Below are 27,915 nucleotides of genomic sequence, written 5' to 3' on the forward strand. Positions count from 1 at the left end.
ATCAAGGCAATGCCGGGCCTCAAGGCTCCGGACAGGCAAGGTTATGGCCGGGCCTCATGGCTCCCGACAATTGCACATAAAAATAGTTCACCAAATGAAGAAAAATAGTTCACCAAAATATTGAAAGGGAAACCTACATGAAGGGGGGAAATTGGCAATGGAATATTGGTGAGAAAATTAAGGTTTATTGTGTCAACCTCGCTGATAAACACATGCGGAATTAATTGAAGGGCGGAGAGATAAATGGCTCAGAGAGTCCCGCCTTTCTAGTTCTCAGGTCTCTTGTTCTCTGATGGTCAGACCAGTGTGCAGCTGCCTTAGCCAGTTCCCTGCTTCAGCTGGCAAGGCTCACTTCCTGCAAGACATTCCTGAGGAGAAGCCACATGGACCTACCCCAATGCAGCCCTGGGTGCTGGAGCAGCCATGTGGAGACCCCTGCCAGTGCTGAGATGCTCACACGTTCACTGACTCGGCTTTCCTCCTGCAGTCAGCATCATTGAATGTGTTTTGTAAGATGAAGGAGGACTTTGTGGATCAGTGTCAGACATATGGGCTAATGTTGAACTTATGGACTTGGACAGCACTGGGTTGAGATGCTTTCTTAATGTACACTTACCCTTTATACAAAACTCTTATAAAATATGAGTGTCGATGAATTATGTTTCTCTAGCCTACCCAGACTAACTCAATTGGACAAGGAATTAACTAAAGAAAACCCTCCCTGCCATCAGATTGATTTTGACTCATGATGACTCTGCAGGACAGAGTAAAACTGCCCTTTTGGATTTCTGAGACAACCTCATCTTTAGCCCATGGAGGAGCTGGTGGGTGTGAACTGCCAACCTGTGGTTAGCTGCTCAATGCACAACCCACTACATGACCATAGCTCCTTGGACAAAATATTTAATCCCTAAAGTTTATAGAACATGTCTATAATAAAAATGGCAGAAGACATAACCACATCACCAAAGAAGACTTTTAGGCAGTCAGCAAACACATGAAGAAATTCTTGCTAACATTTGATGCCATGGAGATGTAAATCAAAACAACAATGAGATAGCAAATTCAATCAGACAGAAGACAACAACAAATAGTGGTGAGGGTATGGAGAGATTGTCATTCTTATACATTGCTGATGGGACTATACAATGGTACAGCCACTGTAGAAAATGGCATGGTGCTTCCTTATAAAGTTAAAAATAGAAATATGATTTGATCCAGCAACCCCACTATTAGGTATACATTATATGGAGTAACACCTGGGACATAAATAGGTAAATATACATATGATCACCACAGCGCTATTCACAATAGCAAAGAGACAGGAACAACCTAAGTGCCCATCAGTGGATGAATTGATAACCAAACTATGATATATACCCACAAGGGAAGCCACCTGTGCAAGGGTAAAGAATAATGATGAATCTATGATATGAATATCATAAAATGAATAAACCCAAATGACATTGTGCCGAGTGGAAATCTAAGACCACTGTTGTAAAAAGTCAGGGACAGGAATGGGCACAGAAAGATGCATCCTTTGAGGGTTACCAAGAAGCTGAGGGAAAATCACGGTGGTAGTTACCTAATTTCATGCCAGCTTAAAGATCCCTAATAGTGTAGGGTGGCATTCAGCTTGTCAATCAGGTCCTGATGGTGAGTCCTTGTGGGCATGGCTTCTCATAAGGAGTGTCCTGGGCACCTCCCACCTTCCTGCTGCCTGCCCCTGATAGTGAGAGCCCTGAAAACACACCCACTGCCATTGGATCCACAAGACTTTGCACCCACTGGCCTGTGATCTTCCTGTGTTCTGCATCACTGCTTATGGCTGCATGAGTCTGAAGAGGAACTTATGGACTAGTATTGGACTTGGGGGCTTGAGTTGGACTAGGGTGGGGTGTTTTCCTGATATATAAAACTTCTTGATATAAAGCTCTTTCTTACACATATATGCGTGTCGCTGGATGTGTTTCTCTAGTCAACCCGGCCTAACACAATCACTAGCTAAATAATAGATGTGTATCAATTTTGATGAAGGGAGATGCAATTATATAAGGGAATGGGAAGAACAATGCCAGTAAGGGGACACAGAAGGCCACAGAAGAGTTACAGATCACACAGCTAAATATTGGCACCCACACAATCCTGCCATGTCAGGGAAGAATGAAAATCTACAAGTAGCACATAGACAGACATAAACTGAATAGATATGGGTAAGCAAATAGGAGTATACCCATGATAAAAAATCAGTTGGACAGAGAATATTTCCACATATGTATGCGTATATGCTATAAACATATCCATATGTTTGGGGGCAAAGAGGGGGAAAAGATATGATAACGTCTTAGTCATAACCAAACAGTTCAGAACGAATCACTGTGCATGAGGGCTGAGAAGCACAGTCTCAGGGAACAGCTAAGTCAATTGGCATAGTGTAGTTCACAAAGACAATACACCTAACTCCTGGGGCCTTAAGACTGGTGAGTGGCCATCTAAAATGCAGTTAGTGGTCTTTCCCCAGCCAGAGGAAACAAGAGTGAAGAAAATCAAAGGGAGAATAAAACAATTGGTCCAAAGGACTAATGAGTCATATGAACCGCAGCCTCTACTATTTAGCGACCACTACTGACCACTCTAATTGGGACAACAGGAGGTCCTGGACAGAATGGGAGAAAAAATGTAGAACAAGACTTAAAATAATAATAATAAAAGACCAAATGTCGTAGTCAGAGAGAGATGCGTGGAGACCACAAAACCATGGCACTCAGACACTCTTCAAACGTGGAGCCAAACTCAACCCCAGGGTCACCTTTTCGTCCAACAAAAAAAAACTATAAGGTGGACGATAGCATTCCTGAGTAACACGCTCCTCAGAGTAATCAATGGTTGGAGGCTGAAAGGGCAGCATTTGCCCCAAAACACAGCTCAGAAGGTGGGAAGGGACAGGGAGGCCAGGGAGGACGCCAGGGGGGTGCTGCTACATTGAAGGAATTGCAGCGACTGTAAGGACCAAATGTGCACAAATTACTACCTGGAAAATGAATTAACTCTGTAAACTTACACCCAACCCACAATAAGAAAAGAAAGACTAGATGCAACCTATCAAACTAGGTGAAACAGACACATCTAGACCACCCCATTCAACAGCAATTCACTGTACTTCTTTTCTAGCGCATATGGAATATTTTTCAGGACAGACCATACTTAGGACACAAAACAAGTCTCAATAAATTTTAGAAGATTGAAATAATACGAAGTATCTTTTCTGATCCTAATGGAATAAAACTAGAAATGAATAATAGCAAGAAAATTGAAAATACATAAGAATCTGACAAATAAATAACACTATATATATATATATATATATATATATATGAAGAGTTTGTCAAGGGTGAAAACATAACATACCAAAATGTATGGCATGCTTCTGCATTATTGACAATAGCCAATGATGGAAATCACCTAAGTTCCCACCAACAGAAAAATGAGTAAACAAAATGTGGTAGAGGAAATTAAGACGATATATACTACAATATGAAGAGAGGGTACATTGTGCTGAGTGAACTAAGTCAACCACAAAATGGCAAATATATTTATATTTTTAATCATTCTATTGGGGGCTCTTTCAGCTTTTATAAAAACCATACATCCATTGTGTCAAGCACATTTGTACATATGTTGCTATTATCTTTCAAAACATTTTCTTTCTACTTGAGCCCTTGGTATTCGCTCCTGATTTTTTCCTTCCCTACCCTCCCACGCTCATGAACCCTTGAGAAATTATAAATTATTGTTATTTCCTATCTTCACCATGTTTCTGTCATTTGTCACCCTAGGTGTAGGAGGATGTTATACAGTGATCACTGAGATCGGTTTTCCTCTTTCTCCCCCGACCTTCCCCTACCCTCATGGTATTTCTACTCCCATATTCCTGAAGGGTTTATCTGTCCTGGATTCCATGTGTCAAGTGCTCTTATCTGTACCAGTGTCCATGCGCTGGTCTAGCCCAATCTGTAAGGTAGAACTAGGGTCATGATAGTGGGGGGGGGGGGGCAAGCAACACATTAAAGAACTAGAGGAATGTTGTATGTTTCATTGGTGCTATACTGCACGCTGGCTGGCTTGTCCCTTCCTTGTGACCCTTCTGTGAGGGGATGTCCAATTGTCTACAGATGGACTTTGGGTCTCACTCTGCCCCCCCTATCCCATTCGCATTGATGTGATTGTTTGGGGTCTTGTGATGCCTCATACCTGATCCTGAAGATGACAAATATTATAAGGCACACTTATACAAAGAGATGAGAAAGGGAAAATATACAAAGAGCAAAGTTTGTGGTTAACAGAGGCAAGAGGCTAATGGTTATGGAGAAATCATACTGGCTAAGGATAGGGATGCACTCACAGTCACTGAAATTAACTTCAATATTTTGCACACCTATAAAAAGTTAAACTAGCAAAAACTGAACTAGACATACTTGCAACAACCAAAGGTGGTGGTGGGCCAGCTGCTGCGATTGCACATGTACAGCCAAACCCTAATTTCTGTTTTACCTTCTATTTTGTTGCATAGTATCTGGATTCTTTAGAGGTCACCAGGGCACATCTGTGCACGTGGAGCGACAAAAGAAGGAGGAGAGTCCAAAACAGGAGGAGGACAGGATGGATTGACAACAGGGTCTTCAACAATGGGCTCAAATACAGAAACAAGGGTGAGGACCACACTGGACCGGGCAGTGTTTCCGCCTGTGGTCCAGATGGTCCCTGTGTGCCGGAAGTGACTCAGTGGCATACAACACGTGATACGTTGCTAACTGTCCCATGAATAATTGCCTCCTTTGCCAGGGGACCGGAGCCGCTGAAAGGTGGTCAGTTACTACAATGGAGCTTTCCGAGACCACGCCCTGACCTGCTTAACCCTGTTGTAAATTCCACCGCTTGCTCGAGGAAAGTACTTGTAGGCTATGTGACATTGTCCCGGGCTACTGGAATATGCCTCTTATATGGTCCATAATGATAGGGGCCCTGGTGGCGTGGCGGTGTGTTGGGCCGCCAACTGTCAGGTCAGCAGTTGGAAACCACCAGCTGATCTTCAGGAGAAAGATGGGGGCTTCTATTCTGATAAAGTATCATGTTGGTTGACCAAGCAAGGAGTAAATTGGGATTAGAGTCCGAAACCCACAGAGGCAGTTCTGCCCTGTCCTATAGGGTGCTGTGAGTCAGCATCCATTCGGTGGCAATGAGCTTGGTGGTGGTGGTGGTGGTGGTTTTATTTATTGCCCATAATTAACCTTCCTAATAACCTGTGTCTTTTCAACTGTTTTCCTCTTGGGAAATAATTTCATCACAGCAAGTAAATATTGGTTATGAAAAAACCTGGCCCACCAGACATGTGCAGAAAGGCCAGTCACAACCTTTAGTCATGAAACCCAAAGTTCCCCGGAAGACGTCACGTAGACCAACTCAGAAGACATTTGAAAGCCAGGAGTCTGACAAACTACATTTTATCAAGAATCATAATCCTGCCCTAATGCATATTCATATGTATTCCTCTAAAATCATCTACATATTCATAATTCCCTCCATTTACTTCCAGGTGTATGCCTATAAAACTGTAAATCCCCTATTTGGGGAGCTTGCCTCGGTGTCTCTAATCCCAATTTACTCCTTGCTTGGTCAACCAACATGATGCTTTCTCCTGTCACCTTCACCCAGTCTGCCTCTCGGCTGTGCCGAGTGAGACATGGGTTAACGATACTTCTGGTGAGGCAGCCTGGAGGTTCTTCTTCTCCTACAACCGAGGGCTGGCCCCATGACATCGCTGGCACAGTCCAAGCTGGCGCTCACATTCCCTGGGAGGCCCTTGTTCCCCACGGCGCATCGCAGAAAGTGAGAGAGGAACATTAGGTGAGGCCAAATCTGTTGACTCTGGGGTGACGAAGCTCCCTTGTGTTTTAAAGACAAAGAGGGCAGGCAGTATTAGCAGACACAGAATCCATCTGTGATTCTTGTAGCTATCATCCAGGAGGCTGCTAAAAGCCTGTGGGCAGTATGTTGAAGATCCATTGTGGATTCCGAATTGGAACACACAGGCATCAGCCCTTGGACGGTTGGCATGTGTATATCTGTCTGGTACCAAAAATCTGATCTCGAATCTGTTTGTTTGAGAGTTTCTGTTCAAACCTAGGTATGATGAATCAGCGGGGAATTTCATTTGGGACCTATCTGTAAAAATTGATGATACTTTATTTAAGACCCTGGGGGTGGGGTGGAGATTTAAATATATATATATATATAAATATACACACAAATACAATACTGCATGGACACTATAAATTGCAAGGGGACTGCTGACCCTCCAAGTGAGACCTTAGATTATATCATTTTAAAATTAGAACTTTCTGTTCCTGAATTGGAAAATGGGATGAAAAATTTAGTTGATGTGTTCTTACAGCAATAAAGATATCCAGGAGTCTTATGAAATCTGTGTCCATACTCCTATAGAAAGGTCTCCCACTCCTGTCTTGACAGGAAGGGACCCATATGAGCCTTGTGGGTTGGTCCCAGTGGCCAGCCAGCATCCACACACAGGCCTGTGGTGAGGTGCAAGCCCTTGTTACCTTCAGCGAATGAGCAGGTGCATTGTTATGGTGGGGCTGGAATCCCTCAGTGCCTTTTTGCTTACCAATGCAGGTTTTTATTTTCTTAAAGCTGTTTATTAAAAGTTCCCATTAACATCTTGTGTCCTTCAGGAAAATCTATCTAGATTATCCCTTTGGACTCCCCCCACCCTCTGCCCTCGCCCCCCAAAAATCACCATAACCTTGATCTGGCCTCTCTACCTAGAAGTTGGTGCCCTAAACCCCTTCAGAAGCTACTATCCTGAAGAAGAGCAGAGTGCCAGGGTTAGAGGAAGATTCATCAACAACCTGTGAGATGCAGATGATAACAACCTTGCTTGCCAAAAATGAAGAAAACTTCAAACATGAACCAATAGTCACAGAATACAGCCTTCTGTATAGGTTATACCTCAACAAAAAGCAAAAATCTTCACAGCTGGTCTAATAAACAAAATGTGACAACCAGTGAAGAAATTGAAGGATTTCATTCTATACAAATCAACCATCAATGCCTATTGGAGCAGAAGTCAAGAAATCAAACCGCATACAGCACTGGTAAAATCTATTGTGAAAGACTCTTCATCGTGCTATAAAGCAAAGAGGTTATCGTGATGATGGACGTGCTTCTGATTCAACCCATGGTCTTTTTAATTGTCTCACATGCATGTGCAACCTGGACAATGAAAAAGGAACAAAGAAGGAGAATTGATATGGTTGGCAAAGAATAATGAATACATTATGAACTGCCAGAGGCACAAAGGAGCCCTATGGTGTAGTGGGCTATGCTGCTAACCACAAGGTCAGTGGTTTGAACCCATTGGCTGCTCTGTGGAGAGAAAGTTGAGGTTGTCTGCTCCCAGAGAGCCTTGTTTCAAGCCTCAGCAACCCCCAGGGGCAGTTTCTCTCTGTCCTCTAAGGTCGCTGTGAGTTGGATTGACTGGGGAGCCGAGAGCTTGGGCTTTGGTTTGACCAGAGGAACAAATCCATCTGGGAGAATCCTATGGAGCAGAAGTCAAGAAGGGACAGCCAGACCGTTCCTTAAAAGCAAGGACATACCAGTTAGGATATACCAGTTGCTAGAAAGGACATCATTCTGGTTAAAGCAGGGAAATAAACAAGTCAAGGGTCACTGAAAATGAGGATGACCATCCAGGAGGTAGAGTGACGAGGTGGCTGAAACAATGAACTCAAACACACTGTAGGGATGGCAATTTTCAGATGTGTCAAGTGTTTCCTTGCGTTATACATAAGAATGCTATGAATCAGAGCTCACTCAGCAGTAACTAACAACAACAGCAAATACAACGATGTAAGATGTTAATATTCGGGAAATGATGTAGAATGGACAGAAACTTTCTGCACTTAATGTTTGCAATAATTCTATAAGTTAAAATCGTTCTAAAATAAAAAGAAACATACTGAAAAATACACACTCAGTTGGGCCCATTTATTATGCGTTCATCAATGAATTTCATTATTTACTGAAAACCTGCTTGAACCCAGGCACTGTTTCTAGTCTCTGGGGTTGGGTATAAACAACCAACAAAATTGTGCATGTTTCTTGCACTTTAGGGTACAAAAGAGACCCCAAATACAATTTAAGGGGAACATTTATTAAGTTAGAGGGCAAAGTCAGGAACACATCATCTGGAGGAGGGAAACCATTAACTCGAGGTCAAAATGGCATCTGAGGGTTCACAGTTAAATAGTCAAGGAACAAAGAGAACTGTTACAAATTCATGATTGGTAGTAGATCAATACATCACAGTTCCAGGTGAGAGCATAGAAGCAGAAACACGATCATGATTGGGATCTGTACAATTTGTTAGGTAAACGGGATTACAAGATTGGTTCAGGGCTTTCCGGTCAAGGTAGTAAGGGCATGACTATGTGACACACACCCTCTTCCGTTCTGTCCCAAGTACTACATCAAGGACACACCCAGACAAGCCTCTTATAAGGGCTGAGCCTCTCTGGGCTGGCTGGAGAGGGGTAGATGTAACCTGCTTGCCAAGGCATTTTGCCAGAGAGTAAGATTATCTCCACCCTTGGCTAAAGATAAGAAAGAATTCAAGGGGAGCTTAATCTATACAGTGGCCCTGTAAAAGGATTTGGTTGTCACTGCCTTTTGCAAACCCAGATGCTCAAAACTTCAGGTGTAAACACTTGTCATCCAGGAACTTGTGCTCCAGTGGGAAAATAAAACAAGAATGCTAACAATCATTAAGCAATATCAGGGAAAAATGGTTAGATTGAAAAATTTAAATCATTGTCTGAAGTGTTCACTACACGGATGGTCTTTGAGAAGTTAACGTCCTAAGTTGAAAATCATACAAGCTAGAAATTTGACTACCAAGGGTCAGAGTTTGCAAAGAGGAGCAAAAGATAGTTCTGGGGCCAAGTAATAGAAACACCTGAAAGGACACCCTAGCTCTTGGTCCTAGCAGTCACCATGATTCTGAGGCAAGGGTTCTCCCACAGGGTCAAGTTGGTTACTGGCTCCCCACACGCTAAGGCTCTACTGAGGGACGGGATGCGGAAAGTGCCTGTACTGGGTTGAACCATGTCCCCCTGTATCCACCGAGAACCCCACAATGTGACCTTACGTTGTGGTTACGATGAAGTCAGACCGGACAAGAGTGGTACTTAAAGCCAGCAAATGGCTTACATATAAAAAAGCATTGAACACAGGGAGACGAACCGACACACAGTGAAGAAGGCCGCCTGGTTCCTGAGACAGAGATGAGAGTGATGCAGCTGTAAGGCAGCGCCGCCAGCAGTGCCGGAAGCTAGGAAGAGACAAGGAAGGATATTTCTCCAGAGGATCCTGCTACCACTTTGATGGCAGATGTCTAGGCTTCAGAACTGCAAGAGAACACTTAGGTTGTTTACAGCCACTAATTTTGTGGTATTTGGTTTCAAATAAGAAACGAACACAGTGCCTACTGGGTGCTGAGTCACAGTGGCTGTGCAGGTAGGGTGGGGCAAACTTCACTCAACTACACAGAGACCTATGTCCCCACCCTTTTCCATTTCTCACATTCTGCTCATCCATGCCTGGCATGTGCTAGGCATCTCCACAATAGAAAAACAAAGTAAACAAATGGCCATCTGGCTCAGAAACAACAAAACCCACATGGAAGAAGCACACCAGCCTGTGCGAGCACGAGGTGTCAAAGGGATCAGGTATCACGCATTATCAGGACAGAAAAATCTTACCATAGTGAATGAGGGGGGGAGTGCGGAGTGGAGACCCAAAGCCCATGTGTAGGCCACAGTGCATCCCCTTCCAGAAGGGTCTCGGGGAGGAGACCAGCCAGTCAGGGTGAGATGTAGCAACGATGAAACATACAACTTCCCTCTAGTTCCTAAATGCTTCCTCCCCACCCACTATCATGATCCTAATTCTACCTTGCAAGTCTGGCTAGAGCAGAGGATGTATATTGGTACAAATAGGAACCAGAAACACAGGGATTCCAGGGCAGATGATCCCTTCAGGACCAGTGGTGTGAGTGTCGATACTGGGAGGGCAGAGGGAGGGTGGGTTGGAAAGGAGGAACTGATTACAAGGATCTACATGTGACCTCCTCCCTGGGGGACGGACAACAGAAAAGTGGGTGAAGGGAGACGTGGGACAGGTCAAGACATGACAAAAAAAATTAATAAATTATCAAGGGTTCATGAAGGAGGGGAAGCGGGGAGGGAGGGGGAAAATGAGGAGCTGATGCCAGGGGCTTAGGTAGAGAGCAAATGTTTTGAGAATGATGAGGGCAATGAATGTACACAGGTGCTTTACACAATTGATGTATGTATGGATTGTGATAAGAGTTGTATGAGCCCCTAATTAAAGGATTTAAAAAAAAACAAATTTGATGACTAGATACATGTATACCATGTAATAATGAGAGAAATTGTTTCAGACAACAGAATGGCATTTACTAACATACAGAACGTTGAGCAAGTAGAAGACATTCATGTTCTTTTAAGTGGAATGTGGGCTGCAAAACAGCCAGAGAAGACTGGAGAGGGTGGCAGTGGCTTTATGGGTTCTATTCTGGTTACACAGAGCGGCCAATAAAGGCCTTTAAGCAAGAGGTGTAGTTGATAGAATTCAACAAAAATCATTTTGCGTAGAGACTGAACTAAATGTAGGCACGTTGGAAAAAGAGAAAGAATGGGATCTGTGGGGGGATTCAGGGATGGCTCCCAAGTGTCTGACGAGTGAGTGTGTGGAGTGCCAGGCAAAGAGTACAAACCCGGTGTCCAGAATTCAGTGGACTCTTCCCGGAGGTGAGCGCAGTTGCCCTCAGGGGAGGGGAAGTGGGCGTTCTCCGTGAACTTGTCTAGGTTCGTGTGCTACAAAAACTGGTGTCCAACTTCGCATGCATCCCTCCTCGGGCCTTCTTCCAAGTCAACAGCTTGCTCGGGCAGTGAGGATTCATTTGATGAACATCTGAAATGTTCAAAGTGAAGGCTCTCTGTCTTTACAAAATGCTGAAGTAATGCTATTCCCTGAGAAGTAGGGCAATTTTACAAGTACTTTTATGAATATAGGATTCTGGATTAACTAAGCAGTATCTGAAAGTTGCTTTCATTAAGCAAACAGTACTCATTTTACATAAGCAAACAGACGCAGAGAGGAACAGAGCCAGCTAGAGGTCAGCTGGGGGAGTGTTTAGAATTAGCCAGTCCCGGTAGAGGGAAAAGCAGGAAATTGGGTGGGATTGAAGAGCAGAATGTGATTGGCCAGTTAATCTCCCAATCGAGGGTAGTCTTGGTAAAGGGGTGGGAGAAGGAAAATTAGACAAACCCACTTGTGTTGGAGAGTAGTGTGGTTGTTTCTGTGAAATTCTCTACCCTGATAAAAATAGCTGTGTTATAGAACGAATTTTAATTCTTTTTTTCCCCCGAATTTCAATTCTTTTCGCAACAATTTTTATTGTAAGTTAGGTGGGGACTTACATTCATTGCATCAGCTTTATATTCAATAGTTTAAACTGCTAATCCAAACCTCCCTAGTGACTTACCCTCCACCCACTCCTGAATGTCTCTTCCCCCTCGTGTGGATTCCTCTACGGGCTGCCCTTTCGCCCAAGTTACACCTGTCAACAATGCAGTTAATTTCTTTCTCTTCCTCCCCTTCCCTCCCCCTCTTGGCAATCTCCAAAGTCTGTTCTCTTTAATATGAAAGTCTTTATTGCCCCCCACCCTTATCGCGCTGGTCTCAAAAGTATTCCTCCTTTCGTGATTGGCTGATTTCACTCAGCATAATGCTCTCCAGATCCGTCCATGCCCTGAGGTACATGGCTTTTAAGGGATGCACAGGATCCCGTTGTGTGTGTGTGCCTTGTCTCTCTAACCATTCTTCTGCTGAAGTCATTTTGATTGATTCTCTCTTCCTGCAATAGACACGGGTGTGCCTGTGTCTGAGCTCTGACTCTTCCTTCTGTAGGATGTATATCCTACAGATATATATATATATCCAGGTGAGGGATTTCTGGGGCCTATAGAATGTCTGTTCCCAGTTGTCTGAGATAGCTCCATGCAATGGTGTACACCAGCAGTGTACGAGGGTTCCAATCTCTTCAAAGCCTCTCTGACATTTGTTATTTTATGTGTGTGTGTGTGTGTGTGTGTTTTAACTTGGCTGTCACTGTCGGTGTAGTGTTGTTGTCTTGCTATTGTTTTGACTTGCTCTCCCAGACGACCTTTGTTGACTGACTGGATGTCATCTTTCACTGTTCCTAGCCTTCCCTGCTTTTTAATTGGGTTATTGGGGTGTACTTTTCTCTGAACTTAGCGATTAGTCCTTTGTTCATTGTGTTGTTTCCGAGGACTTTTTCCCCAGTCTGAGGGTTCTCCTTTTACTCTTTTGAAGTTTTTGACGCAGTAAGTGGCTTGTTTTTAGGAGGTTCTAGTCATCTACTTTGTGTTTCCTTTATTAGATTTGTTAGTGTGACCATGCCCTGCAATAGGGCCCATAATGTTGTCTTTATTTCCTTATTGATTATCTCGATTGTTCTGGACTTTAAATTAAATCTTTGATTCATCTTGAGTTTGTTTTTGTACATAGGGTGAGGTATGGGTCCTGTTTCATTCTTATGCAAATAGAGATTCAGTTTTGTCAGCACTATGTGTTGAAGAAATTATCTCTTTCCCATTTAATGGTTCTTGGCCCTTTGTCAAAGATCAATTGTCTAGTGGGATGAGTTATTTTTCTAGGTTCTCTAGTCTGTTCCATTGATCTAGGTATTTATCATTGTACCAGTACAAGGCTGTTTTTTCACCTCATTATTAAATCCTCCATTTCCCCCCAACCACCCCTGCCATGCCCCCAAGGAGCCATTAATCCATTTACTATCTCTATAGATTTACCTATCTTGGATTTCATATACAGAAGGAAAAAAAAACTAACAACATTAACAAAGTAAAACAATAAAAACCTCAATGGCAAAGAAAGCAGGAACTATTTAAAATTAGAACAGATTGAAATGGATCTTCAGGGGACCAAATGGTAGGGTGCTAGATTTTAACCTAACTGCAACTGCAACAATCCACTTTCCAATGCATTCTGCACAATAGCAAGGCGATTGACAACCTTAATCCATGGTCACAGGGGATTTACCGGGCTTAAGCCACCTGTTTTCCCCTTCACTTTTTAAAAAACAGAAACAACTTTAAAATGGGTCAAAATGGAGATAATAAGCCTTAATCAACTTTACAATGCTCTCTGTCTGATAGCAGGACTATTCACATCCCTCATCTGTGACCAGAGGCTGAATCCAGGTGTGGACCCTGCAAATGCATTTTGGGATTCTGCTGTCATCCAGAGCCATCTACCTGTTCATTTGTGAACAGGTGTTCTCAAATTAAGCTCTGATACCATTTCCCAGTTTAGATTTGGATTATATTACTTACAATACTTGGATCATACAGTCTGGTGTGCTTCTACCATTTGGACTTAGTTGATGCCTCACTTAGATGACTGCTTATTTTAAGACCCTAGACACTATTCTTTCTGATAGCTAGGCACCATCTAGTTCCTTCATCACACTTTGCTATAGCACCCATATCTTCAGTGATCTCTTCATGAGTTCGAGCATCAAGTAGAGGCATGTCGTAAGAATTCATTGTTCTTAGATTGGGGCTAGAATTAAGTGTCTCAAATCCATTCATAGACCTATGCTTTATATACACCTCTGGTTCACTATAGAGGCACCATTATCATTTTCTGAATCTTTCCTGCCTTTTTAATGACCTTGTACTTTCTTCATGAATGATGTTATTTCAAATTCATCTGGCCTTCAGTCATTAGTGCTCAATGCAGCATATCTGTGCTTTAATTAGTCTCCACCTTCCAATGGGTTACATTCAAGGTCGTATTTGGGCTCTCATGGACTTGTTTTCATTTTACAAAGCTTCAATTTGTGTATAAGAAATTGCTGATCTGTTCTGCAGTTGGTCCCTGGTATAATGATGTTGAGCTTCTCCACTGACTCTTTCCACAGATGTATTTTATTTGGCTTTTATTTATTCCATTGTTCAAGGTCCACATGTATCGTCACCATTTATGTTGAAAAAGAAAAGGCATTTTCCATGAGTTGTTGATTTTACACAATCATATCATACAATCTGTAGCATAATTTCTATAATAAAGGCCATATTTTACAACATCTGGTCTTTCTTTTCTGGGTCCAACTTCTGCATTCCAATCACCAGTGTCTACCAATGCATCTTGATTGTATTCTTGATCAATTTCAGACTGCAGAAGTTTGTAGAAATGTTCAGTTTCTTCAGCTTTGTCCTTAGTGGCTGGTGCTTAAAGTTGGGATGTGATCATATTGACTGGTCTTCTTGTAAGCATATGGATATTATGTTATCACTGGCAACGTTGTACTTCAGGACAAATCTTCAAATGTTCTTTTTGACAAACGAATGTGCTGCCATTCCTCTTTGTCATTCCCAGAAAAGTAGACCATATGATTTCTTGTCTGATTTGAAATGGCCAAAACCAGTCCATTCAGCTCCCTGATGCCTAGAATAAATCTACTGCCACCAAGGAGATGCCTACTCCTAGAAACCTTATGTAGAGTTTCCAAGGCTGTACGTTTACAGGAGCGATCAAATTCTTTGTCCTGGTGTGTTTGAACCGCTGCCCTGTAGCTAGCAGTCCGAATGCTTACGTCCCAGCACCACCAGAGCTCCTCAATGCTGCGGATCTTTATATATTCTAGTTGTTTCAATAGCTTCCAATTTTCCTAAATTTGTACTTTGTGCATACCACATTCTGATTATTAATGGGTGCCTGCAGCTGTTTTTTCTCATTTTGAATTGCACCACATCAGCTAATGAAGGTCCCGAGAGCCTTGTTCCATCAACATCATCCATGTCAACTTGACTTTGAGGAGACGACTCTTCTCCAGTCATGTTTTGGGTGCCTCCCAACCCAAGGGGCCCATCTTCCGGCAGTAGATCAGACAACGTTCTGCTGCTATGTGTGAGGTTTTCAATGGCCTCCCCACTCTTCCCTAGTCCGAAGTAGATGATACAATCCTACTTCCTAGTCTGTGTTAGTCTGAAAACTCCACTGAGCCTCTTGATATGCGAAAACTGATGGAAAAGCTTCCAGTATCAAAGGAACACACCTGCACCTCAGTACAACAAGCGAGTGATCGTGTGCAACTTCACTTGCCTTTTATTTCCTTTTCTTACCTATTGCTCTAAGACACCGACACATTATGGAATAGGAGTGATGATAAACTGCATCTTTGTCTGGTTCCACTCCGTCAGAAACTGTTCGGTTTCTCTCCATTGATAACTTCAAACTTTTCTCTTGGTAGCACAATGTTACCCTTCGGTCCAGTTGTGAGGATTTGGGTTTTCTTTATATATAATCCAGCTTTTTGATTTTTTTTTTTTGCTCAGCATATAGATTGAATAAGTATATAACCCTAATGTACTTCTTTCTTGATTTTAAATCTCACAGTATTCCCATTTCTGTTTATTCAACCATCTCTTGGTCCATGTATAGCTTCTGCATGAGCACAAGGAAGTGTTCTGGAACACATTCCTTCCACGGCTATCCATAGTTTGTTATATAATTGATCCCATTAGGGGTGAGTGCATTGTTTGGCCAGCAAACCCTCCAATGATGTAAAAAATATCCAAATGGTTCTTATCAGAAGAAAAGGTCCCCCACTCTTAACTTATGTGGTGATAGGGCTTTTCTAATGTTGAATTTTCCTTGCATACCTGGCATGAATTCCACTTGGACTTGGTGAATTTTTGAAATACATTCTTGGATTTCACACTATTACCAGTATGTAAGTAATTAACTGGGATTGGTTTAGTATTTATTTAGTGTTCATCAAAACTGATAAAAATATATTTTAAAGTATGAACTTGGTCACTGGTTACATTTGAAGGCAATGAAACTTAACATTTTTGCCAAGGAAGACCAGCCACCTGAGAGATTTCTCAACACATATAATCAGCAAAACAAAATCAATTAGAAAAAGACCAAAATAATCAAGAGCAAATATAATAAGCAAATAATATAAGCATGGAATTTTCAGAAGAGTAAAACCATGGTTCTCTAAGCTGGGAACGATCTAACTAGTGATCTAGGGGAAATGCAAATTAAATTGCAACAAAACTATGACGTCACACTTTGGCGATGAGTGAAAAGTGCAAATAATCAGCTAACCAGTTCAATGGGAAATCCTGGGAAACACCACCCAATTAGAGGTCCCGCGTGCTGCTGGCCAGAGTGTAGACGCGCATCACCAGCTGGGAAAGCCGTTTGACATTTTATCGTGTACCATGTGGCGATGGCAAGACCCCGAGCCGCGGAATTGTGCAGACATCCTTCATGTGCCCTGCCATCACCATCGTCGCCACTCATCATGACGTCGTGCTTCACCACCAACTCATCATGACGTCGTGCGTGTCGTAGTTGACTTGCGACCATGCATTTTTCCCTAATACTTCCGTGTGGTCTGGGTGGTTTACATAGACGTTCATGTGCCCATTCAATAATTCTGCACAAGCTGTTCAGTGACATTGGCTACTTTATTTTTCCTTTTTAGTGTATGGACTTTCTCGCTGTTTCATCCTGGCTGTGGCATTTCCATTCATCTAGTTTCCCTGCCCCCTTCGCTTCTCATCTTTAAATAATCTTTGGTCTCAGACAGATAATTTCCTCAGGGAACACATTACTCATGGAGGATATACTTTACTTTTTACTCAATCTGTTGTTTTGCTAAAAACAACAAACAAACAAAAACCTGACCTAGTTTCAGGCCAAGTTTTGAAGAGTATCTCAAGAGATACTCTTGGTTGTTGATCTCAAACAGTTCCGTAAATGTGGACTTGTAAGAATTTGAAGTTCTGTTCCACATTTCCCTCCCCTTCTATTACAATCCACCTATCGCAGCCCTGATCAGAATTGTCAGTAGTGCGAGGCAGGGACCACCCAGTTCCTCTGATCTCACCTCCAGCGTTTTGGTTAGCAGCTGAGCACATTACCCTCTGCACTACCTAGGGACTCTTTACATATCCCAAAGCAATGTTTTCCAAAGTGTGATCACAGCCAGGAGCATCTGGGAGCTTGTTAGAAACACCGTTTCTCCAGGTTCACCCCAGGTGTAATGACGTAGAGGGGCATGTCGTGACAACCCTTTAGTCTGTTCTGATGCATGCTAAAGTTTCAGAAACGCTGCCCCAGAAGACCTCACATTAGTTCTTTCCCGCTTCAGTGAGAAACGTGACCGTAGCCCTGTGTGCTGGGAAGGGGAGTCCAGCAGCACATATTCACCCGTGTAAAGTGCCGCTGAGACTCAAGGGGGCAGTGTGCAGACAGTCTGATTCTCTCCAGTGCATTTGGTCAAGGAGTTCCAGATACAGATGTGTGGATGGAAACAAGACCTCCAGAACCATCTAAACATCCACCAACAAAGAATGGGTGCAAGGGAGCACTTTGTGTGAGTCACAATAACTGAGCAGCTACGCGTTGGTAAGTAGAAAGTATTGCTGCTAGTATTCCAGTTCTTACATGGAGGAGTTTATCTCAAACAAGACATCTTTCAACACGTCTGAGTATCAGAGACGTTGACTGTGGACGACTTCTCTCAGCAATGCATTCGTCTCCATCTCATTAGGGTGACTTCAAAAAAGGGGCCAATCAAAACAGAGGCCTCTGTGGAGATCGGCGGGGCCCGTTCAATTCGAGGCGGCGAGATCGGCTCAGAAGGTTATGGTGACTGGTGTGGGAAGTTCCAAAGAGGTAATCTTGATAGATTTTTCTCCGAGGACACAGGAAAATCACAGGAGTTTATTGGGAGAACTTTGATGAAAATTGGAAGCTGTGTTGTTGAGGAAAAGGCCAGGAAATTTTCACCAAGCGATGGCTGTTCTTGGAAAACAGCACTGATAAACCGTACCCCACTGACCTGACAGTATGGATCTTGCCCCTTCAGACTTGTTTTTGTTGTTAAAACTCAAAGAACCTTTAAAAGGAATGCACTTTGGGTCTCCCTAGGATGCCAAACCCACCATTTTGATGTGGTGTATATTGAAGAGCTCAGGATTGTTTGGGGGAAGGGTTAGAGAGATGGAAAACATCGCTTTCAAAGTGTATAGGCCTAGATGGAGTCTATGTGAAGAAACAATAGATTCCTATCTTGATGGGTTTTTTAAAAATTAAGTTTTCTATGATTTTGTAGCAAGATTCTTTGACTACGCTTACAAGTGCATCAGTAGAAATAAATATTGGAAATATAATGCTGAATTTTTAAAGCAAGGTGTGGAATGAACCTCATGGTAAGATATCATTTAATTTCAAGTTAAAGACACACCAAGAAAAAATATCATAATCATGAATAAATATATATAAAACAACACACTGTCATCTGACTCATAACGACCTGAGTTTCCAAGATGGTAACTCTTTACAGCAGTGGTTCTCGACCTTCCTAATGCTACAACCCTTTAATACAGTTCATGTTGTGGTGACCCCCTATCCCCAACCATAAAATTATTTTCGTTGCTACTTCATCACTGTCATTTTGCTACTGTTATGAATCAGGCGACCCCTGTGAAAGGGTTGTTCGATCTTCAAAGGGGTCGCGGCCCACAGGTTGAGAACCGCTGCTTTCCAGAACCAGACAGCCCCATCTTTCTCCATCTAGCCACGGATAGTTTCCAGCAGGGCTCCTATGTAACTACTGGAAAAGCCGACATATAAAAACTCTTACAGCAACAGCCTCAAGATTCAGAGGCAATTCCTTGTGACATCTAGTGGTAGTAAATGTACTTACAATTTAATACATATTTACATATAAACTTGATTCAGTTGGTATCTGAATCTTAATCAAATTTTCACAAAATACAGTAAGGACTGATTTTGGTGTGCTGTTTCCAGTGGTACGTGCTGAATATTTTAAATCTAGAAAATACTTTAGGATAAGTTATTCTCTCATAAATAACATGTGATTGGGATATTGGCCTCTCCAAAAATGCACTAATTATTTCCATGTTAGTGATCCTCAAAAGAGGTACCCACTTCTGCCCACTCTCAGAGAGGGTCAGCAAGAGCATGAGGAAGAAGCCCTGAATTTCCTCTTTGCAATGTGCTGTCACGCTCACCAGTGACCCCCTCATAGCCCCCTGACTAGCCCCTCTAAGCTCCAGAATCCCATGTTTCCTAAAGTGGGTGACACTACCCCCTAAGGGTACTAGAGTGATCAGGCAGCCACAAAAGTAGAAACCTATATATTATCCCGGATTATAAAAATTATTGTCATCATGGTGCTGTTTTTGTTTGTTTCCCTAAAAAGGAGGCAGTAGGCCAAATAAGTTTGAGAAGTCATGCCCTAGGTCCTAGGTTCCCAAACGTGGGTGGTCACTGGACTCACTTGGGATGTGGTGATCCCTGGGCTCCTTTTGCAACCTACTGAATCAGAATCTCTAAGAAGAGGAGCACAGGGGTCTGCAGGTTCACTGGGTCCCCGGGGGATTGCAATGATCAGCCCCAATATACTCTATTAATTGTGAATGACTTGAAAGTGGTGAATTTTCCCTACACATATTACACCTTGTATAGTGGTTGGTACATAATGGATAGGTGATAACTTCGCACTAAATGACTTTCTACTGGTATAAACGCAAGTTCAGATTTCTTTACTTGAGCCCAAAATACAGTGGATGGAGCTACATTCAATAAAGAACAAGTTAGATACACCACATTGTCTCTACAACAAAGCCCAAAAAAACAAAACAAATAAGAAACAAGTGGAACAGCACAGATGGCAATCTTGGAACCTTGAGATCCAAAAGAAAGGATTAAAAAAGAGTGGGTCAACCCACAATTGAAAAAAGAAGTTGAATGAGAGGAGGATCCCAGATGGTAGACTGGGTCAATACACTAAGATGAGCCAGCTTGACCCTTTGCAACAAAGATCCAAGAAACCAAGTGAAACAGACCGGGATGATAATCCCAGATTCCTGAGATCCAAAGGAAAGGGTGATGAAGTATATCAAGTATTGATCAAAAGATTAAGCTGAACAAAAACAATAAACAAGGAGACATAGAGTAGTGAATCATCAACTGGCCCAGTGCAGTACAGTCATTTTGAATTATTATAGCAGTATTCCGATAGAGGCAGGAACCAGATAACACTTGTCCAGGAATGCTTCAGCACCAAAATTGGTGGCCAGTTATCAGAGATGTGAGATCTCTTCCTTAACAACTCCATCTGCTGTGTTTCCAGGTGGGAGAGTTCCTTCCTTCGGGACCAGGACCTCCAGGCCTGAGGAACACAGGGTTGCTGGGACAGGAAGCAAAAATGCTGCAAGGGGATCACTAGGAGTAATAGTGACTGGTGCCACTCCAGCTTCCACCCCTTGGTTCCTGGACCCATGAATTCTGGCTATTGGAGACACAGCACCATATATTGGCTACTGGTTTAGAGCGTATACAGCTTTCTGGAGAACATTGTTCCAGCCCCGCAAGTTGTTGCCACCTAGTTGGCGACATAATTGTGTCTTTAGGAGCCCATCCCATCGTTCTATCAAGCCAGCAGCTTCAGGATGATGAGGAACAATGTGTCTTCTCGGGTCTAGCCAGATTTGTAAGGTAGAACTGGGTCGTGGTAGTGGGGGTGAGGAATGATGTGAATACTAGAGGAATGATGTATACTGCACCTTGGTTGAATCATCCCTTCCTTATAACCCTTCTGTAGTGGGGATATCCAGTTGTCTACAGATGGCCTTTGGGTCTCCACTCCAATCCCTTTCATTTGCATCGATAGAGTTGTTTGGTTTGGATATTTTGATACCTGATCCCATTGACACCACAATGTCTTGGAGAAAGACAATGTCAAATCACACACACACACACACACACACACACCAAATAACCAAAATGTGGGGCCAAGAAATTTTCTGGAGGAATAAATACTATTGGAACAACCTGATAAGGAATTCAGAAAATTTATACATGTGTCTTTTCAGGAGATTAATAAGGAAATCCAGGGAATCACAGGAAAATCTTAAATACACACAAACTACAGAAAAAATCTGAAAAAAATTAAAAGAGTAAATTAACAAAATAGATGAAAAATTAGAAACCATATATAAAATTGCAGTTAGAAAGCCAGGAGTCAATACTGTAATTTCAGAAATAGATAATGCATTCGAAGGACAAACAAGTAAAACTGAACAATAAAACCAAAAAGATTTAGTGGATTTGAAGACAAATCTCTTTATACTAATTTGTTACAGAAACTATTGGATGGGGGTGGGGACAGCAAAAAGAAGCAGCTAGACAAAGAATTATGTGGAGCATCATATGAGGGATAACTTAAATGTGATCAGAATTCTAGAACAGGAAGAGACAGAAAACTGAGGGATTATAAAAAGAATTTCCCCCAGCTCTATCTCCCCAAAGATATGCCAAACTTTAGAGGCTATTTGCCAGGTACATGCCAGATGCTTAGAGATATCCTCCCTGAAGGCATAAAGCACTGTCTGGTTCCATCAAAGGTGAGCTCACTCCCTAAAGGCTTGCAGCATCAGTCTGGTCCCTGTAGGTGGGGTTCGCACCCTACTGATAATGGTTTCCATGGAGAGCCAGAAACAGGTCAAACCTGCTCAGTGACATCCAAAGTTAGGCTGCCATCCTGAATCTAGGATCCATCTTGTCAGGCGTGCCCCCAATCCCTCCCCTTCCTATTGAGTGTGTATCTCTAGATTGTCTCCCTCTCTTTGCTGCATAACCTATAGCACTACCCCTTCCTGTGATATATGTCTTTACCTGTAATTAGGGTCTTGCATGTCCTCCAAAGATATCTAAACCTGAGTTAGCAATAAAGAGCTCTCTCCCTGGCTCTCGCTCGCTCCCCCTTCCTCTCCCTTGGTCCTCTCTCCCCTGTCCCTTTCCCCTTGTCCTCCTTCCTCTGCCCCTCTCCTGCCCTCTGGTCTCCCATCTCCACAGGGACCACCAAGTGGGGCTGAGGTGAGCCTGCGAATATAAAATGTGTCTGACTCCATTATTTCAATCTCTCTTCTATTTCTTATGCTCTCTATGACTTTATTATAATCTTTATATATATTTTAACCATACAATTGCAGCTATTGAACCCACGATTAGTTGTGGAGGGTTGGCAATTCCCCCACAGAAAACAAAAGCTCAGAGAAAATGATAGACTTGTTGAAGAAAGCTTCTTGAATATGTTCGATCTCTTTGGAGATAGAGTTGTACCTCAGTCCTTGGCTCCACGAGAAAGAATTCATGCCAAAGCCTGGTTCGTGATCCAAGTGAGTTTTATGAGAGTTAGAAGAAGTTTCAGGTTTACAGGGCACCCATAGGACTCCTCCCGACCATGCAGCCTGGCGGAAGCTGCTCAGCGTCATGCAAAGTTCTCGTTCTTTCTCTCTCTCCCCTCTCCCCTCTCCCCCCTCCCCCCTCCTCCCTCCCCTTCTCTTTCTCTCTCTCCCCCCTCTGGACTCCTGCCTTTTCAAGGATTCCACAGGGAGGCATGGTGGACGACCCCTGATCGACCCCATTGGCTGAATTGAAGTCACCTGGCCTAGGTGGGCCAATCCAGGTTTAGCGCCCACCCATGCCTACAGGCGAGAAACCTGAACCTCTGAGCATGTGCAGTGTGCCACTCCTTGTCCCCGTGCTTGGCTCTCTGGGCATGCTTTAGTGGACATCTTTTAGCCTCGTCTGCCTAACAAATACAATGAAAGATGAGAAGTTATGCATTCAAGAAGCACAAGGAGACTGGGCAGAAGCTGCCTGCTTTGTGGAAGTGGATCACTGGGGGGCTGAGAGGTAACCAATACTTAATATGGCCAGCCCTTCTAGCTCTAATCCCTTGCAGGTGTGTGGTAGATTTTAGCTTCTATGCCTAAGGCGATAATCCCATTGCAGAGGAAGGTCTCTGCAATGCTAATAGACCTGGTTAAGGTGGGCTGTATTCTGAAACTTCACTTTATAAGGTGTGACGTGAGTCTCATCTTGTCTTTCCCTGTGGGTATGGTCTGCTGGAAGACAACCGCATCCCCATCAAAGCTTCTGCTCTTGTGTGTGACCGCCGCTTCCTGACTCTTGGCAGAAGACCCGCTTTGGGTTCTGGCTCTGGGCCCTGCGTTTGGTTTACCTCTGCCTGACCCGTGGCTCTTGAGTGGTGAGTTGCAATCGATCACTTGTCCTGGTTTCACCAACTTCTGAAGCCTTCTGGAGGAGGAGGATCCTCCAGCAAGATGGCTGAACATTGGCTTTGGACTTAACAGCACCCACAACCATGTGAGGCCTTTCCTTCAAGTTCTGTGAGACAATGCGGTGCACGGCAGAACCCAGGGACAGGAGGGAATCTTGTAAGGGGAGAAGTGATGATTACCATCAGGGGGAAGAAGCAGTACATCATCTTGGAAAAGTTTGACATTTGAGATATCTTCAATCTCCACCTCCTTGGGACTAGTCTGGTATTAATTCTTCTAAAAGAACTTATTCCAACAGGCCCCGAGGCCAGCTAGGCCCCTCCTTCTCTCAGGCATAGGGTCTGAGCACATGTGCATTCCAGGTGGTGGGTCAAAGTCAATTCTGGGGCCAAGTGGAATTCTGAAGCACAGACAGCTGACTTGCTGGAGACAGGAGGAGGACAAGCAGGGCACTCAGCGCACCCCAAAGGGAGTGATGAATCTGAAAACCACACAATCAGGAGACTCCAAGTGTCAGCTGAGGCAGATACACTAACCAGACTCTCTACAACAAAGATTCAAGAAACATCTGTCCGTGTTGGCAATCCTTGAATCCAGTGCTTTAGAAAACAGGATAAAGAAATAGATCAAATACTGATGAGGTAAAAATAATGAGCAAAAACCATGAATAAAGAGGGGGAAGCTGCCAACTGGCCCCTGGAGGACATTTTGAATTATTGCAAGCAGCATTCAAATTGGAGGAGGAGGAATGGCATGCCCAAGACTGCATCGGCATCCATCTCAGTGACTGGTGAGCAGAGAGGTGTGATTTCCCCCATTACATTGCACAACCTCCTGCTTGCATGGTCCCTGGGCCCCACTCAACCAGTTGCAGGTCAAATCCCACACGCCTCAATCCATTGCCAGTGCTGGGTTTTTGTTTGTTTTGTTTTTTAAGTTCTTTGTGAGGATCAGGTTTTCTGTGCCAACATGGCTTTTGTGGGAACATGTGGGCAGATTTTAGCCTGTCAATCAGGTCACAGATTAATTGGAGAGCAACCGAGATAAATGGCTTACACATTCTCTGGCAGCTTCACCTTCCTGTTGACAAGACACACTGAGCCACGCTGAGACCTGCCAGCCTTGTGATGCTCCCACCAACCCTGAATCCACAAGACTTTTCACCCACCAGCCTATGATCTTCCTGCATTCTGCATCACTGCATGTGCTGTGTTGGGTTGGGTCTGGAGAGAGATTTATGGACTAGTATTGGACCTATGGGCTAATATCAGACTTACGGACTTGGTCAGGACTGGCTGGGATGTTTTCTTGATATACTATTACTCTTTCATATAAAGCTTTCTTTTACATATATAAGTGTTCTTGGATTTGTTTCTCTAGGCAATCCAGCCTAACACGCTCCTTCTTCCAATCCCTCCTCCACCCACACCCACTTCCTTTTTTTCCCATTTATTTCTCTCCCTTTCCCCTTGCCCCTTTTATTTTCTTGTGTTTTTGCTCTTGCAGTACAGATGATGAGCCACCACCACCACTACCACCCAAATGGTTAGAGCAGTGTCCACACCCCATCCTGCTGGTCAGAGGTGTGAAGCCCTGGAGCGGCCTCTGTGCTCCTACACAACTGTTTGGCAACGAGCACTTCCACCAGCTCGGTCCTGCTTTTCCCCCTCTCTCACCTTGTTATTGTCATCGATTCTTTTTAATTCCTCTTTCCCCATTTATTTATTTAGCTCACTGTGTGGGTACTCACCCCTCCCCATGACTAGGTGTGCCCACCCTCTTCCCCTCAAGGCACAGTGGTGCATTCCCCTCCAGAGCCTGTACTTGTGCTACTGCTGTTGCATTTGGCAGCTAACATGAGCCAGTTGTTTTTCAAAGTTCTTCCCTCTTCCTTTATTATCTTTTTCTTCTTTCTACTCCTCTTTGTTTTGTTTTGTTTAATCCAGCTGATTAAGTCATCCCATCCCACCACATTCGTGTTCACTAGTGCCCACAGTGGTGCACACTGCCATGACACAAACACCTCATTTCAACCACAGCCATGTTTGGTGCCTAGTGGTTATGCTGGTACTGTGCCACATCCCCCCCCAACCTTCCTTTTATATATTTCTTCTATTTTCCTGTTTCTTAGGTCTTCTCTCTTATTTTTTTTCTTTTTACTCCCTCTTACTCCCAATCATTGTCTATTTTTCCTCAGCAGTAGGGATCCAGCAACCCTACCCACCCATATCCACCATTTCTGTTGGACCATACATTCCAGCACCACTGGATCAATAATAGATAGTGACCAACAGTGAAGTGGCAAGGCAAAGACCAACATACAAAAATCTGTCTGATTCCGCTATATTAATAAAGCAAACATTGGGAGAAAAATCAGGGAAAAGTTACCATTTACTATAGCCACCTAAAAGATTAAATACTTAGGAATAAACCTAACCAGAGACTTTTTAAAAAAAAGCCCCAAAACACTACTACAAGAAACCAAAGATATCTACATAAATGGAAGAATATGCCATGCTCATGGATCGGAAGACTTGACTTTGTGAAAATGACAATATTGCCCAAAGAGGTCTATAGCTATAATGCATCCAGATCCCCATTCTAGGGTCATTCTTTAAAGAGATGGGAAAAAATAATCACTAACTTTATATGGAAAATAAACAGACTCTGGAAAGATAAAGCACCACTAAAAAAAGCACATACTCCTTAAAATCCACTACACAGCCCCATAGACAAAACAGCCAGGCATGACGGTCTCACAGAGAACAGATCAATGGAACAGAATTGAGAGCCTAGAACTCAATCCATACACCTATGGACAGCTAATCTTAACAAAGGACAAAAACCCATTAAATGGGAAAGAGATACTCGACAAATATCAATGATGAAATTATATATCTATTTGTGAAAAAATTAAAAAGGATCCATATATCCAGCCACATACAAAAAGTAACTCAAGATGGACCCAAAAATCTAAGGAAAAACTTTAAACTATAAAACTCACCAAAGAAAAAATAGGAACAACATTGGTACCCATAATATATGTCCTAGCTATCAAATATAACCAAAAATGCACAAACAGCAAAAAGTAAATTAGACAACTGGGAACTCCTAAAAATTAAACACATGTGCATCAAAATATTTCTCCCAAGAATGTAAAAAGAACATGCAGACTGGGGGGAAAGTTTTGCAACAGCATACCTGACAAAGAATTAACCTCTAAAATTCATAGAAAATGTCAACACCTCAATAACAAAAACAAACAACTCAATTTAAAATGGGCAATAAAATGTGAGCCCTCGGTTCATTAAAGAGATTCAGGCAGACAACAAACGAGGAAATGCCGAGCCCACTGCCATTGACTGAGTCTATTCCAGCTCATAGTCACCCTATCGGACAGGATAGAACAGCACCATAGGTTTTCCAAGGGTCATTATGAATTGAAATCAACTCAACCTCAGTGATTTTTGTTATTTTTTACAGTAGATTGCTTTGCCCTTCCCCCACAGAACAGATACTGAAGTCAAATCCACCAATATTTACTATTGCAAGCCCAGCCCTTAACTACTGTGCCACTAAACTCATACCATTGAGTGGGTGCTGACTAAAGCGACCCTACAGGACAGCACTAGAACTGCTCCCATGTGTTTCTGAGGCTGTAACGCTCAATGAGATTAGAAAGCCCTGTCTTTCTCCTGAGGAGTGGCTGGTGGTTTTGAAATGCTGGCTTTTCAAGTAGCAGCCCAATGTGTAACCACTATACCACCAGCACTGCAAATAAACTATCATTGTGGGAAACAGAAAGGTTTCTCCCAAGTTGTCTCCCCAAAATATATGCCAAACTTAGCTGCTTGCCACACGTGGCAAATGACTATACACTTAGAGGTCAACAGAAGTAGGTCAGTGGTTATTCTCATCATTAGTCCAGGGTCTGCCCATCTTGTCACATGTATACCTCTAGTCCCTCCCCTTTCTGTGTACACATGCTTAGCTCATCCCTTTCCTGTTATGCTTATGCCTATTGTACTGCCTCTTCCTATAGTGTATGCTTAATGTACTGCCCCTTCCTGTAATGTGTGATTACCTGTAATCATGCCCCCTAAGTAGATATAAACTTTGGTTAGCAATAAATGGGATCTCGACCGAACCTCCCGCTGGCTTTCCCTCCTGCCGGGTCTCTGCCTCACCTTGCCTCAGCCCACACTGTGCGCAGACGTGGCTGGTAAAATCATGACCACCCAGGAGGTGAGCATGCTACTATGCAATGTGTTGGACTCCATTACTTCAATCTCTTCTATCTCGCATGCTCTCTATGACTTTATTGTAATCTTTATGTATTGCAACCATACAATTGCACTTACTGAACCCGTGATTAGTTGTGGGGGACTGGCATTTCCCCCACATATTACCTCACCTTAACAATAAGAGCAAAGTTAAAAAACTGAACAGATGCTGGTGAGAGTATGGACAGATTGGCACTCTAATACTCCTGGTGGGACTATAAAATTACTAATCTCTTTGGAAAATCATAAGGTACTTCCATAAAACTTTGGGAAAAGAAATACTATATGAT

Source organism: Tenrec ecaudatus, chromosome 10 (genome assembly GCF_050624435.1).
Source record: "Tenrec ecaudatus isolate mTenEca1 chromosome 10, mTenEca1.hap1, whole genome shotgun sequence".
Classification (NCBI taxonomy): Eukaryota; Metazoa; Chordata; class Mammalia; order Afrosoricida; family Tenrecidae; genus Tenrec; species Tenrec ecaudatus.